Genomic DNA, 15,308 nt, shown 5'->3' on the forward strand with positions numbered 1-15,308 from the left:
GAAGTGAGATGTTGTACAGACGTCCATCAGACAGGAAAACAGCAGGGCTAAAATAAAACAAAATGCATTTCCACCTACACTAATGTGGAACTTCTACCTGCTGATCTTATAATAATAATAATAATAATGATTAATATTATTATTATCATTTTATATATTGCCTGTATTTCTTAACAGGACAGTATAAACAAGTCAAAATCAAAATGACATCATTCATGACCTATTTCCAAAATATTCAATTTGAACGTTAACATATTATATCAGAATAGTCAGTAATTAAATTCACTTCAGAAATTAAATGAATGTCACAAGTATGAAAGTATTGCTTTGTCTGAGATGATTGTTGCATATTAAATATAAAATCTTATCAGAATCTACAGCAACAAATGACCTCAGATGATTAGAGAGTGCGCCTGCCAGTGTTTAATTAGGTTTTACCCATATGAATACGAATACTCTTTGATTAGTGTGAACTGGGATGAGAAAAAAAGTGTGATAATGCTTTCATTATGTTAGTGTCCTTAAATATGTCATTGAAAATCACTGCACACAGTTTTCCACATAAGCATGCATGCAAGTGGAGAAAAGGGCCCGATGCAAAATGAATGGAAATCATGATTTTATCAAGTGATGATTTATAAAGATTTGCAGCCTAATTATGGTCCAAATGATTTCAGTTGAGTTCATCTTCATCCCTCAGATGGGCATGATGATAAGAGTGTGGGGGGCTCCAGCTGCACAGGATGAATGAATCCAGAAGAACGATTATATGTGCAGCACACAGAAACATCATCTCCACACAGCAAATTCATTTCAATAAATCCCATAAATAGGGGCCACTATATATATGCCCCTACATCAGGAGTACCATTGCCATTTTTTGTTACCTATAGGATGATACATTATTATGTTATGACCATATATGTTAATGATGTATAATTAATATAATTAATTAAGAAAGTTATATAAATATGTACTATGCATGTATGTGTAATTTGTATATATACAAATATATATGTATATATATATGTTACAATAGTTTACTGTTTATTTAATTGAATAAAAAGCTCAATACTTCAAGCATATTTTGCTGATCATTTTACCATAGAAAACCAACATAACAGTTATCGTGTAAATGGAGCAGGTGCTTTGGTCAACCAGCAGATGTCGCTGTTGGATTCAGAAAGATGCCGCTCACACGCATCATGCCACAACCTCAGGATGTATTTTCAATTACTCTAACCAAACAGAAATGCAGTACAGCTACACTACAAATGAAGCTTTGCTAAATCTATTGATATAAATTTTATATTTGACTTAAAAGGCAAAAAGATTTATGTCAGTACAATTTTTTTATATACAATATATTATTGTAACAGACACAATAGCTTGATGAATTTCAGCACATTTCCATAATAATAACTTTTAACCACATATGACGCCTGACACATGTATGTTCAACAATATCAGGTGTTTTTATTTCTATTCGGCATTTTGTCTGTAATTCTATTAATTCTATTCCTAGTCAAGGATTTGATTACTTTTCCTAGACTGGTACATTGTGCACTACAACCATATCTCTGTGTTTTATCATCAGTGCCACTATCAAATTAATTACTGGTAACATCATTTATCTTCATCACTGAAACAGCGATGTATCAGAGCAGAATATTGCTCAGAGGAAATAATAAGGAAGAAGTTGTCTGACTTCTCCTTGGTCAAATAAAAGTCATCTTTGCATTCTTGTTCACCTCCAGGCAATGGCACACGATCCACAGAGAGGAGGAGGAGGAGGTAAGCATATATGCAGATGGGAATTAGTGGTCCCAGTAAACACCTGGAGCCAGAGGGGAAACAAGATGATCTCATTCACATGCAAGCCTTGTGCGTGTAAAGTGTACTGGCATCCAAATCACACCAGGAGATCGCTAGGTAGGCATCACCTTTATTTCCTGCTTGGGCTGTGAATGCAGCTTTCCTCCAGGCCTCACTTCAAACATGAACACATTATGTAATTTGCTGCAATGGAAGGAAAACGCCTCTGAAAAACATGCATGTTTCTTCAGCGTGCGATCATTCTACACACTGTCAGCTTGGCGACAAAAGAGGCCTTTCATTTCAAACTGCAGGGTAGATGCTGATTACCTAAAAGCTATTGATTGGAAGTGGCACAGCTGAGGAGTGGGAGAGGAGCCATGAATGGAGACAGTAGACTTCCACCGTTCTCCAGCTGTGAGCTCTATTGCTGCCTGGCCATGAAGGGGGGAAAGTGGGCCGTCCCCACATATGGTGTTTTTCAAGGGGATTTAGGAGACATTGCTGTCACTCCCCCGTACGTGCTTGAGCGTATAGCTTTGAGAGGTTTCATCTCAGAGGGGCAATGAAAGCAAGCGAATTTTCACTGCATACTTTCTTCACACATGCCCCAGTTTGCACTAATTGCCGTCACTGGCATTCCTCACCATCTGGTTTCATCTCCTGAACATGAGACTATTGACACAAGCTTAATAACTGATGAGCAGCCATTATCTGTTGTTAGGAAGACACAGCGCAGATGTCAACTCAGTGCATATAAATACAGTCACTACATTAACCTCATATTTGCTAATATAGCATAGACACAGGACTTGCTGAGCCCGTTGCCATCCCACACCCTTGACACACGCACACTGACAGATAACTTGAGTGGGAGGAAGGAATGTCATATACCTCAGCATTTAGTTAGCATCGGCATCACAACATGACAGATTCCACATCTGGGTCGCTTAGCACTGATGGCTCGCAGAAAGGTTTCGCCTCTCTGCCCGGCTCTCCTTCAGTTGCCCCTTAATTCTGCTCTGTTTCTTCAGATGCCCACCCCCTGTGTCAAGGCGCTGCCATAATTATATAAGAGTTATGCAAACCTGTCTCTTGCTGGCAAACGAAAAAATGTCAAGCTCTGAAACGAGAGGTCCAATGGTGACGAGCATGACAAATATTCAGCCGCATATTGTCATTTGTCATCTAAAACTAATAAAGTTGTCACTGCCAGGCTGCTTCATGGAGAATTATAGCATTTTCTGTAATTTCATGCAATATCCATCTTTAGAGCTACTATGAAAACTGAAAGTGTGATTCTAAACAAGACTGAACCCACAGAATCAAAATGTGATACACTGATGTTTAGCTGGTATGTTGTTCTTCATTTTAATTTTTATGTCGCAAGTTAGCAAGCTAACATTTGCAGATTGGCACTAAATACCAACCCCTACATATGCAGATTCATTCACACAACAGCACGCTTTGCTCCTTTGTGAAGAACACAAAGATCATAAAGGTTCTGAATTGGCATTGGCAATATGCACGGAGGGCCCTTAAATGCTGCTTGCAGCTTTAATTCAAATGGTTTTGTCTGACTAATCGTCCAGAGCCCAACGTTATCCAATTTGACATCTACCATATATTCACATTTTAAGTGGTTGTACCAGAAAACCTTTAGTACACTGGATTAGAAAATTTGAATGATTCATTCATTCATTAATTGAATTAGACTTTTTTTGTCCATTGATAAACTAATTTGAGAAAGGAATGTCACATATGGGGGAGGGGCTTTTGTCTCTGTATGTTGCCCTGTGATACTTCGGCGATCAGTCCAGGATCAGTACCCTGTCTCTCGCCCAATGTCAGCTGAGATTGGCTCCATCCACCCGACCCATGACCTGAAGCGATATAGATAATGGGTGGATGGATGTTGCATATAAAAACGAACGATTACAAATGTCATGTTAACCGTATGTTGGCGTTATTAAGTGGACAGATATCTTCACAGAGACCTGCAACCTGTTTGACCTGCAGCACAAGAAGCCGCACATTTCAACATCCCAAAAAAAGACTAGCAGCTTGTAGGACCCACCACGCCATCTTTAATTGAACGCTTTCTCAGCTGCCACGCCGCCGCCACGGGACAACCAGAGGGCTGAGTCACTCGTTGAACTGAAGACATACAAAGAGGATGAGACAGGGGTAAATCCCAGGCCTCTCCCTCTGCAGTAGGGGGAATCACTCCTCATTATAAGTAGACGTGGTTTATTAGGTCACCTCCATTCTCATGGCCTGGTTGTCGGAGCATGGTTTGGGGGCCAACTTGATTAGAATGATGATATGAGCACTGATCTGTGTCACAGGGGGCGATACGCACTCTTGCAAAATGACTGAACCAAGTTGCCTGACTCGATTAGAGGGAGTCCATGTAACTCTTGAAATGCCGCGTTGTTGTAGAAATAAACTGAATATTGCTGCCAGTGGGCTTTACTGACGTGTCCTGGGGCTGTGTTTGCTGAGATGTAGTCAAGTGTGCTGTACATGGTGTAATCTGTTGGGATGCAGCAGTCAACTGTCTCCATCTACACTGTCAGACATTTTTGACCAGTAGGCCTATTCATGTGTTATTGCAACATAAAGATGAGGCTCTTGGGAATGTTGTTACAAATTGAAATGTTCACCTGAAGGAGGATCTATTGCACTTCTGTCTAGTTTCCCCCTCTGTGTTTTTTGGTAGTTTGGTGGTAATACTGTGCACTACGGAAACCCTAAACGGACAAGGGATCATACATTTGATTTCCTCTGTTTTCCCGTGATAACTACTTCATTTTTACTCAAAATCGAATTATGGATAAAGCATTTATAAAGCACAAAACGAATGAAGAAATAGGCTTACCCGTATACATTAGTGTTCAAATGACCATCAGTCGTTGATTGACAAATATTAGATTGTGATCTCAAATTAATTATCCCGTTATCTCGGGAAAACAAAGGTTTGTTATCTCGAGATAACGAGTTAATTATCTCGTTAGCACAAGATAACAACTAAAATTAACTCTTTATCACGGTAAAACAGAGGAAATGTAATGTATGATTCCATGTCTGTTTAGGGCTTCCATAGTGCACCAATATTGATGAAGAGATACTTTTTTTTTTGTGCTGGTTTTGGAACTTAAACTGTACCACATACGTGTCAGGATGATAGTTTGATAAACTGCTGCAACAGCTGGAACAAAGATCATAGTTTTTTACAGTCGACTGTAGCTTGATCCTAGCTACATTATATCCTTTTGAAGTGACAATATATTAAATAAATCGTTTAATAAATCTTATATCAGACTGGAGGAGGAGGAAGTTGTTGTTCTTCTATGACTGCTGCTTCAAGATGTGACGTTGACAACAACACATTCTGATTGGTTAGACGTGTACATGTCAGAGGCACAACCTTGGAAAAATCAACCTCTGTTTGAAAAATTTAAACTGCAATATAACTTCATTTTCCATCGCTGACTGGATACAGGTAAAAAGAATATTAATAACCTGCAAACTACCACTCAAAAAAGCATCTAGTGTGCAAAGGTCTTAAAATGTCGACTGAGTAAGGTTTTCTTCCCTGTGAAAAATCGTTAATGCGGCGTATCAGCTATTTTTGGCAATAATGCATCAGGCGGCTCGCTGCTGTGGCGCCATCATCTCATTTCCTCCACCACAGTGTCAACTGTAGGGTCAGGTCTCATGATGCTTATACATGACATTTCAGAAGTGGCTCCTCTGTATATCACCTCATTTCCTGAAGTGGTGCCCTGCTGGTGCTGAGAGAAGAGAACAAACATACTGTATCATGCTGGCTGAGGGGACACCTTGTTATCCTCACAGCTTCTCCAACCCAGTCACCCCCCCGACAAAACCCCAACCTGTAAAAGAAAACTGGAGAAAGCGAGACTGTGTGTATGTGTGCGTGCATGTGCATAGGTGTTTATAACTGTGTATGTCTGAGGGGGCTGCTTGGTAGCTGGGATTGTGGCTGGTGTGTGCTAATTGCCTCTGAGTGGAATCCTGTCAGACTTTTGCTCTCACTGCAGGAGGCTGCTGTATCAACCTGCTGCTGATTATGAGGCGCTCCCATCACTGTGCAGTTTACCTCAGAAGCTCATCTATTTGCAGGCACCAAAAGGAACAGAGATGTTGCTTCGACACAAAGATGAAAAAAATGCCCACACTGCCATCTGACTCTATATTAAATCAAATCTATCAATCACATTGTATTTGTATAGCCCATAGTCACAAATCACTATTTGTCTCATGGTGCGACATCCTCTGTCCTTAACCCTCAACAAGAGTAAGGAAAAACTACCCCCTAAAAAAATCCTTGTAGAAAAAAACGTAGAAACCTCAGAGAGAGCCACATGTGAGGGATCCCTCTCCCTGGACAAACAGAAGTGCAATAGATGCTGCGTGTTCCTGAGAACATCAGCTAAAGAAAAGTATTTACAACACTGATTAGAAGAAACAGTTTGCGAAATAATGGAAAGTAAATTAATTGAGGAGTTATTGTCAGTAATGGTATATGAGTAGACATATTGTATATCAAGCAGTCTGGTTGAAAATAATAGTCTATGATCAACGGCCACCACGATCAGGATCCACCACCACAATCAGATGCCACCATTAACCACAATACATCATCAGGATCCACCATCGTGATCCAACATCAGCTGCCAACACGATCCACGATCCGCCATCACGATCTCTGATTCGCGATCCATGATCATGATCCACGATGTGGCCACAGCTGTGGTCCTGGATCTGCAAACGATAAAGCACAAGGACTCCGGGAAGAAGTCAAGTCAGTAACATGTATTGATGAGGAATTAATGTAATAAAGAGGGAGAAAAGGAAAGAGAAGCTCCATGTGTCGCCGGACATTCTAGACCTAGCAGCATAACTAAGAGCAGGTCCAAGACAAGCCTGAGCCAGCTCCAACTATAAGCTTTATCATAAAGGAAGGTTTTAAGCCTTCTTTAAACGTACAGAGGGTGTCTGCCTCCCGAACTGAAACTGGGAGATGATTCCACAGGAGAGGAGCTTGATAGCTGAAAGCTCTGGCTCCTACTCTGCTTTTAGAGACTTTAGGGACGACAGTGGCTTCTCTAGGGGGGTGATGTGGTACTATGAGTTCTTTAAGGGCCTTGGTGAGGAGGAGAATTTCTATTCTAGATTTAACAGGAAGCCAGTGTAGTGAAGATAATATAGAAGATATTCCACATTTTATTAGGAAAATATGCACAATCATTCAATTATTGTGAGTGATTACAGAGTAGCCATGTGGCTATCACAACAACATTACAGCAATACTATGCACACACTTTACTTTAAGGTACAAAACACATGCTGACAGTGCTGCGTCCTTAAGTAAAGCATAACTCATGCATGAGTCACCATGATTTGATTACTGCTGGGTGTATCATTAATTCCTGTCGCTCACGCTAACGTTCAAGTCGCTAAGTGTTGATGAGATTAGTTAATGTTAAATTAATGTATTTTATTTCAGTTATTCCCTATAATAATTTACACATCGACAAATTAGTTGTTACACAACAGGGAGAATTAAGATTACAACATTTGAAGAGTGGGCAGAAAAAGTAACTACAGTTTTCTCATGATAAAGATTATTCTGGGGTGACAATGATGGTCCATCCGCTACTTCAGAGGCTATCTCTGGATATCTCTAATAACTATACCTGATAGCGCTGTCACCATTTAGCCATAATTTTAGCATTCCTTTGAATGTGGGGGAACATTTTTGAACTGTGAAGACCTGCTCAAATTCAAATAAACCGTATAAAACCACTCCAGACCGTCTATAAGTAGTTATCCTCGTGATCCAGGAGAGGGCGCTCACTTTCAGCTCGACCGTGCATCAGTAAGCCAGTAATGTTACCTTGTTTTGTAAAGAAAATGGAGGACGCTAGCAAGCAAATCCATCCTTAGCGGACAATCTTGAATATTAAAGCAAGCCACTGTTTATCACGTGTAAAATTACATCAAAACATATCCACGGTGCAACATAGAACATATAACGTAGGCTGTAATTCCGTAAACATTCACTTACTAGGGAAAATTACGCCTGACCTCAGATACTGTCCTACAACTTTTTTATGACTGTAGATTTTTAATATATCAGTATATATGGACAAAATATATAAATTTCCACCATGCCTACATGGCATAACTAACACTTGCAAAACTGACCCATGGTAAAACCTCATTGCTGACGCCTGCTGTATGGCACAGTATCATGAATGCATTCATTAAACAATGCCTGTGGGCTGCGATGATTCATAACAGGTAACTTTAAAACAGGTCACAATATTGACTTGATGTCTAAATGACCTGCATCCATCTGCTCGACTTTAATCAGCTTCTCAAGAGCCAATAAGTTTACTTCTGTTTCTTTGAGTCCTGCCAGTCCTCACTCTGGGTTCTCTCTATATCAAAGCAGTATGACAGTGCTGCCAATGATTGGGGAAGAAAGTGAGCTCTGTATTAGAGTCTCCCTACATCCCTGCTCCTCTGTCTGTCTGAGGCCATTAGGGATCATAGCTCTCTCTCCCCCATCATTAGATTAACTCCCATGCTCTGCCAGAGTGCGCAGGAAGACCATACTCATTACCCAAGCTGCTCTACTTTAGCGAGCACACAAAAGCCCCGCTTTCACCTTGTAATTTGAGTCAGATAGGCACATCAGGGCAGGAGGCAACAGCGAGACATGGAAGTGCTGCCGCCACTATCTGCAGATATTTGTGCCCTATACCGCCTTGATTACACAGGCGGATTCAGAGTGCACACTTGGCAGAGGCAATGTTCCAAAGGACATATTAGGCACATTAGGTCCTCGGCTTCTGCCAGTCGTCTACTGTGGCTGGAGGATTTGGTGCACAGTTATGACAAACAGAGACTTTTACAATAATAGAGATCTTAATAGAGTAGATGCATGACACTCGGCCATATTCCTGTCACAAATCGTGCTTTTGGTCCCTTTTCAAAAATAACCCTGTGTCCTGGTGGCCCCAGTGGAACGTAAATTGAATGCACACACTAGTGTCCCCGGGACAACAAACAGGAAAACAGCCTTAATATCAACAAGGATTCAATCATAGAGGAAATAACAAGATCACATTTGTCGGCAAAGGAAATGATCCAGCTCATAAGAAGACATAAAAAACAGCATCGATTGCAGAAATCCTGCACACAGGGGCCCAATAGTTACTTTATATGACTGTGCTGGTCATTTCATCAGGTGATTAAAGGAATGAAGGTGTCATCAGCATGCACAGAGTAAAATGTCAAATGATATAAAAGAATAACCGTGGTAGCTTGTTTCTTTGTGTGTGGAAGTGGATTTACCTCAAAATAAAGACATAACCGACACAATGAACGATGCAGAGAAAACTTGTTTATTTCTTGTCTGGCAGCAGAGTAATGATAAAATGTTTAACAGCCTGGAGGTGGAAACTACTTTTCATTCTTCATGAGGCAGTTGAGAAATGGTTCACTCTGGTGTGAAGTACCTTCCTTTCCTGAAGGTCAAACAACAGCATAATTACATTCAGCAGAGGAGGTTTTGTTTTCATGGCAATTTGTTTGTCTGACTGTCAATAGGATTACTGGAAACTAAACCGCTTCTCATGAAATTTTTTTGAGGGGTGGGGCATACTTCCTGAGAAAGAAACGATTCAATTTTGGAGCAGATCTGTTTACATTTTTGGAACCGAGAATTTATTTGTTCACTTTCTTTAACATGGCGAGTCCCATTAGCCTTGGCAGAAGTGTGCACTCTCCAATCGACCTTCTAGTTCAGAGAAGATCCTCATCCTTGCATGAGTGAGTGAAGCAGTGAGGTTTGCAAAGAAAACTGACTTCAAATAAAGTTGTCTGTTTCAGTTTCGGTGTTAATGACACAAAGCCAGTGTCGCCCAAACCATTGTCATACCGTTATTTGCTGCATTTAAAACAATTGGACAAAATCAGTGTGTCTGTTTGGGCGTATATACTGTAATTTGTCATGAGTTCTGCTGTAAAATAGTTGATCAACATCTAACAGTGGCTGTGTGGATCATTGGAGCGAGACCTGCTGTGGTGTAGAGATGATGGAGAAGGACGCACTGGACTGTTTCCACTTTCACACTGAGGATATTTGGCCAGAGAAGCATTCTGGGGACAAGAGAAAGTGAGTTAAGGTCATTGCTCATGATAAAATATAAAAATCCCGAAACGCTTTGTGACTTTAGAATAATAAGGTTCTATCTGATAATCTTTTATCAAAAGGATTTTCTACATAACACCAACATGAAATTAGATGCTGTAAATGACACTGTTACAGCTTTCATTCAAGACAATTTTTAAAAATTGATATGATGAAATTATTTTGTGTCTAAAATGAAACATGTTACTGAAATGTTGTCTAAAACTTTTATATCAAAATTTCATTCAGTGTATTGAAACAATGACTAAACTCCTTTGGTCTTTTGTTATTTTTGTTACAATTCTGATATAAATAATACATAACATTATCAAGTGTGATCAAAGGCTGTAGGCTGCCTGTGATCACAGCTAAGTAAGATAACTTTGCTGTACAACTGCTGATATATAATGTGAAAACTTTGAAGCTCACTATCTTTAAACCACATACAGTATATTACAGATAGAAACAATATAATTTAAACGTCATGACTTGTTAGCTGAAAAGACACAACAATATTATACTATATTATTAGTTTCAACAGCTATCATATAGCAAAAGGTTTAAAGGAGACATGTTTTGGGGTTATAACTTGAGAATGTTTACATGCTCTAGTGTTCAGAAACACTGAATCAGAATCACTGTCCTCATACTGTCCATTGCTGCAGCTCCTCTTTACAGTCTCTGTCTGAAACACTTGGTTTTAGCTTCTCTTTAAGGCCTTCTTTAAGGCCTGAAGTCTAGTCTGCTCTGATGTCATCCTTCACTCTGGCTTTACCTGGCTTTGTTAAGACCCGTGCCACACAAGCCACTAAGCGTGCATAATGCAAATTTGGTCACATGACATCACAATGATGCAGAGCTACTGACAAGGTGTTTTGGGAGCTTCAGTGTTTTCTGTTGTGGAGAAGAGCTCCCTTTATCACAGACTTTGGGCTCTTTAACTTTTCATTACATTACATCTCATTTAGCTGACGCTTTTATCCAAAGCGACTTACAATAAGTGCATTCAACCATGAGGGAACAAACCCAGAACAACAAGAATCAAGAAAGTAAGAAAGCCAAACTGCAAAGTGCTGTAAGTAAGTGCCATTTAAGTGCTACTAAATTGTTAGTTTAAACTTTTATTCAAGGTTTTCAGACCTATTACATTTACTAAAACCTTTATAACACACAAGAGGAAAGCGAAAAAGACATTATATGTCTCCTATAAGGTCTATGTTGGACTTGGATCAACTCACCAGCTGTCTTGCCATGGACCTGAGGACACCCTCTACGTCTAAAACCCACATCTGTGTAGAGGAGAGGGGGTAAAAGGAAAGTGACACATGAAGTATTTCATCATTTAGAGAGACATGTTGCAAAGTGGAATTGGCTCATGCTGCTTTTGATCACATCAGATCTTCTTCTGAGTAAATACGGCCATTTCACACTTTGGTTTGTAAAATATTAACCTAGCCCCCAGGAAGTGCTCAACCTTGCTGCAACAGACTGGAAGTTAGTTTAGTTGAGTTTAGTTTAGTCTTTATTAATAAATGTAATAACTATAACCAACAGACTAGCCTAAAAAGGCAGTGAAGACAAATTGTCTTTTACTTCTGGACAGATGTTTATGACGAAGTAGTAGTGCCACATTAAAGCCCCTACAAGAAACTGTAGTGTATTCACAGTCACCTGTTATAAAAACTTTGGTGTAGCCAGAATGTACATTAGCTTTGGAAGGAGTAAAAAAAAAAGACAGACAGCTGTTTGAAGGATGCGTAATGTATCTTTTTGTTGCTGTATAATTGATAAATCGTTCATGCACTAACCCTAACCCTGCCGTAAATCATTTTGTTTGGTCCGACCCGACCATTATATTGAGCAATAACAGACAGCAATATTAAAATTAGACCGTTTCATAACCAGGTAAAAACTCCTAGTAGTGCGTTTAAGGAAAAATACTTCTGAGATTTCGAGAATAGTGATATGATATAATATATATTCTATATATTAAAGTAATATTGTGAGTTTATTCTCAAAATCTCTGATTTCTTTTTCCTTCAAGTGGCTCTAATACTTTGTCTTAGATATTTGGTGACACCCTGATTCTGTCATGGAACCCCTTCATCTTTCAGCCAATGTCACTACATGTGATGATGTCTTACATGTAGAATATTTCATGATATTGGTTTTATAAAAGGGACTTTAAAAAAGGGCGGTGGTTTTATATCAATATGTAATAATTTGTGTGGCAGCCATGTCAGCTTATGGATAACATGATCTCTACGTGTCAGCTACTCAGATGGATAGACGTTATGCTATTTTGGGTGTTTACTTTCCAGGAAATAATTAAACACACACCCTGTTGGAGATGAGTCTTTGCCGACGGGCAGATTTGTCCTCCTTTTTGTAATATGTACAGTTAGCAATGCAAGATGAGCTGAAGCCTCATAATCACCGTGGTTTAATAAACACAATCATTTGTGCTAATGGGTTCAGTAAGTTTGCTAATTAATATATAATCTCATACATATTATTATGCAAGTTTGCTATTAACTATCTGTCACAAAGCATAAGAGAGATAGAGATACATGTTTATTCCTTTGGGTAAGAAAAAATCTATGTGATAAGCAAACATCTTACAACAGTTGCAATTGGACTCAAATGTGAGTGTCAGTGATTATTCATTATGTTTTACTCAGGTCACGTATGATTTTCATTTTTGTAAAAACGTACAAAAACTAAATAGAGCTGTTACACAAGAGATGCAGCAGTTTAGAGATAAGTAAATGTGCACTTCCACTGATTGATCAGCTGGAAATTACCCAGGGGCGCTGTACATAGAATAGCCCATAACAGACTGTCTAAATGACTTAGTATTGACTGCACTCAGAGAAAACACCACACACCACGCAGCTCTGACTTCAGTCTGTTCGCACTTGAATGTGCACGAGCTGTAAGAAATGCAGTTCCTAGAAAACAAGGCCGCAAAATGTTCGGGCCATTGCATGTGCAGAAAGCGTCTTACTCTGTGGTCCTGTCTCTTCTCTATGCTCCACTCCCGCACATCCCTCCAATGCTCCGGCAAACATGCATCAGCTGCCCGGCCGTCTCCCCTGCCAGCCATGATATCCCCCCTCCGCCAAGCCTGTGTGCCGGGTCACTACACTGACAACGTCCACCCACTCAAGTGTCCAACTCGGTTTCCTCTAATGAAACTCAACTCTAGTAACTGATACTGTTCAACACAAAGCGGAACTGTGGGTGGTCACTGTGTGCAGGATCAAAATCCCCCTGACTGTAAGATACTGTGTAGGTTAGCAGAGAGTGGTATCACCCTTCAGTCCCATTATCAGTTAAATAAAGGCTGAAAATATAAATTTGTCACTCTCCATGACCTCTCACGCTGTGCTTCTGATTAATGGGAAATGTTTTTATAGTATTGTGCTGTAGACAAAGGAGGCCTGTGTGCAGGGTGTTGGTTTATTTCACATCATGTCTAAATGGGACGTCAGTATATTTGAGCTATAAGTTCCTCAGTTGTGCATTTGTTATGAATGTGCATGTTGTTATTTTATACCTCAGATGTTTTGTGTAAAACCTAAAGATGTCAGAGACAATGGAGGTGGAAAAATGTACCTTCAGTTTCAAGTCTCAGTTTCAGAGTCTCAGGTTACAGGTTCAAATATCAACATTAGACAAATAACTACAAGGCTTATAAATACAAACAACCCGTTTGTTTCTATCACTTCAGAGGACATACAGTACTTAACCCTAACCTTAACCACCACCGCAGTTGACCAATCACAACAGAGTGGTTCAGCTGGCCAATCAGAGCAGGTTGAGCTTTATCAGGAGGGTGGCCTTAAAGAGACAGGAGCTAAAACCAAGCATTTCAGACAGAGGCTGAAAAGTGCAGCTGCAGCAATACTAGGAAAGTGGTGTGTTTTCTGAACATAAGAGCATGTCAATCTTTTCATGTAATAACACTAATTAAATTAGGAACCTGAATATGAGCATAATGTTTTCAACCTAAACTGATTTAAGTAATGAGGATTTGCTTTTCACCCCCAAAAAACAAGTTAAGTTTGCGCACACACACATTCACAGAAGCAGAATCCCCAAATCAGGTAAAAAATAATAAAGCAAAAGGACTGGACAAAATAATAAAGATCTTACAGTTCTTTTCAATCTAACACCACCAAAAGTTAAAGCCATGAAATTGTCCAAAGACAACACACACTAAATTGAATTTCATCTTCTTTTTTTTTTTACCCCTGCAGTGCTGTCTCTTCCTAAATTGGTTTCCAGTTCTTAATTCAAGTAAAGCTGAAAAGTGAGGGGGGCTGTTGTACTGGGTTGCATTAGATTGCCCATAGTGTAAAGTTACCCTATTCACCCATTGCACCAGTATAACTGTACTGACCATATGGATGATGATTTTATTATTTTGCCCAGAATAGAAACTCAATCAAATAAACATAACCAGGTTCTAACATTCACTTTTATGTCTCTATTGCACAGAGGAATCACTTTTATAACTGCATATCATTACATAAAGTGTTGACAGTCTATTTAATGTTTTGAAAAAGCAACCCCCGATCTCTTCAACAATCAAAATTGTTCAGGCTTTAAAAGACCAGAGTGTGATCTGACCAACTGGTTGAAAGAAAAAGGCGTTTTAATCCACAATCAACAGTTCCCAGAGTCGACACTGACATTCCAACCTCATCACAAAAATAGAACAATTTATTTATTATCCCGTATACCTGTGATGGATGCCTGGTAACACACTGAGCCTCATTTCTCAGAGTCTCTGCTGCTCTGCTGCACCCGGGACGCCTCCTTCTCCCCTGAGCCTTTTGGAAAGCTGAGAAGAGAAAGTGATGGAGGTCAGGGAGAGGTCAGCGGAGTGGGGAGTGGGTAGAGCTGAACATTACTAAGATTATGATAATTTAAATATGAGAGACGATAATGAGAAACAATAGGGAAGGTGATGAGGGATGATGGTGGGATAATGATTATCAGGGACAGTAATCTGCTGCTGAATAGAGTTATGAGTCACACTTTATCAAAGTGTGTGTGTGTGGGGTGGGGGAGGTTTTGGGGTATGTGTCTTAATTTTCCCTGTTTAGAAGTTGGGTTTTTTGTATTATGACTTTTTTGTAGCAGGACTTGGCTGATTATTACAATTACTCAAAGAGCCCTTTCTATTTTAAATTCACTACAATGTGTCTTTTTGAGAAATTAAATTGAACTCGTTTTTAGAGCTGGACTGATAGCT

This window comes from Hippoglossus hippoglossus, chromosome 1, assembly GCF_009819705.1.
Source record: "Hippoglossus hippoglossus isolate fHipHip1 chromosome 1, fHipHip1.pri, whole genome shotgun sequence".
Lineage (NCBI taxonomy): Eukaryota > Metazoa > Chordata > Actinopteri > Pleuronectiformes > Pleuronectidae > Hippoglossus > Hippoglossus hippoglossus.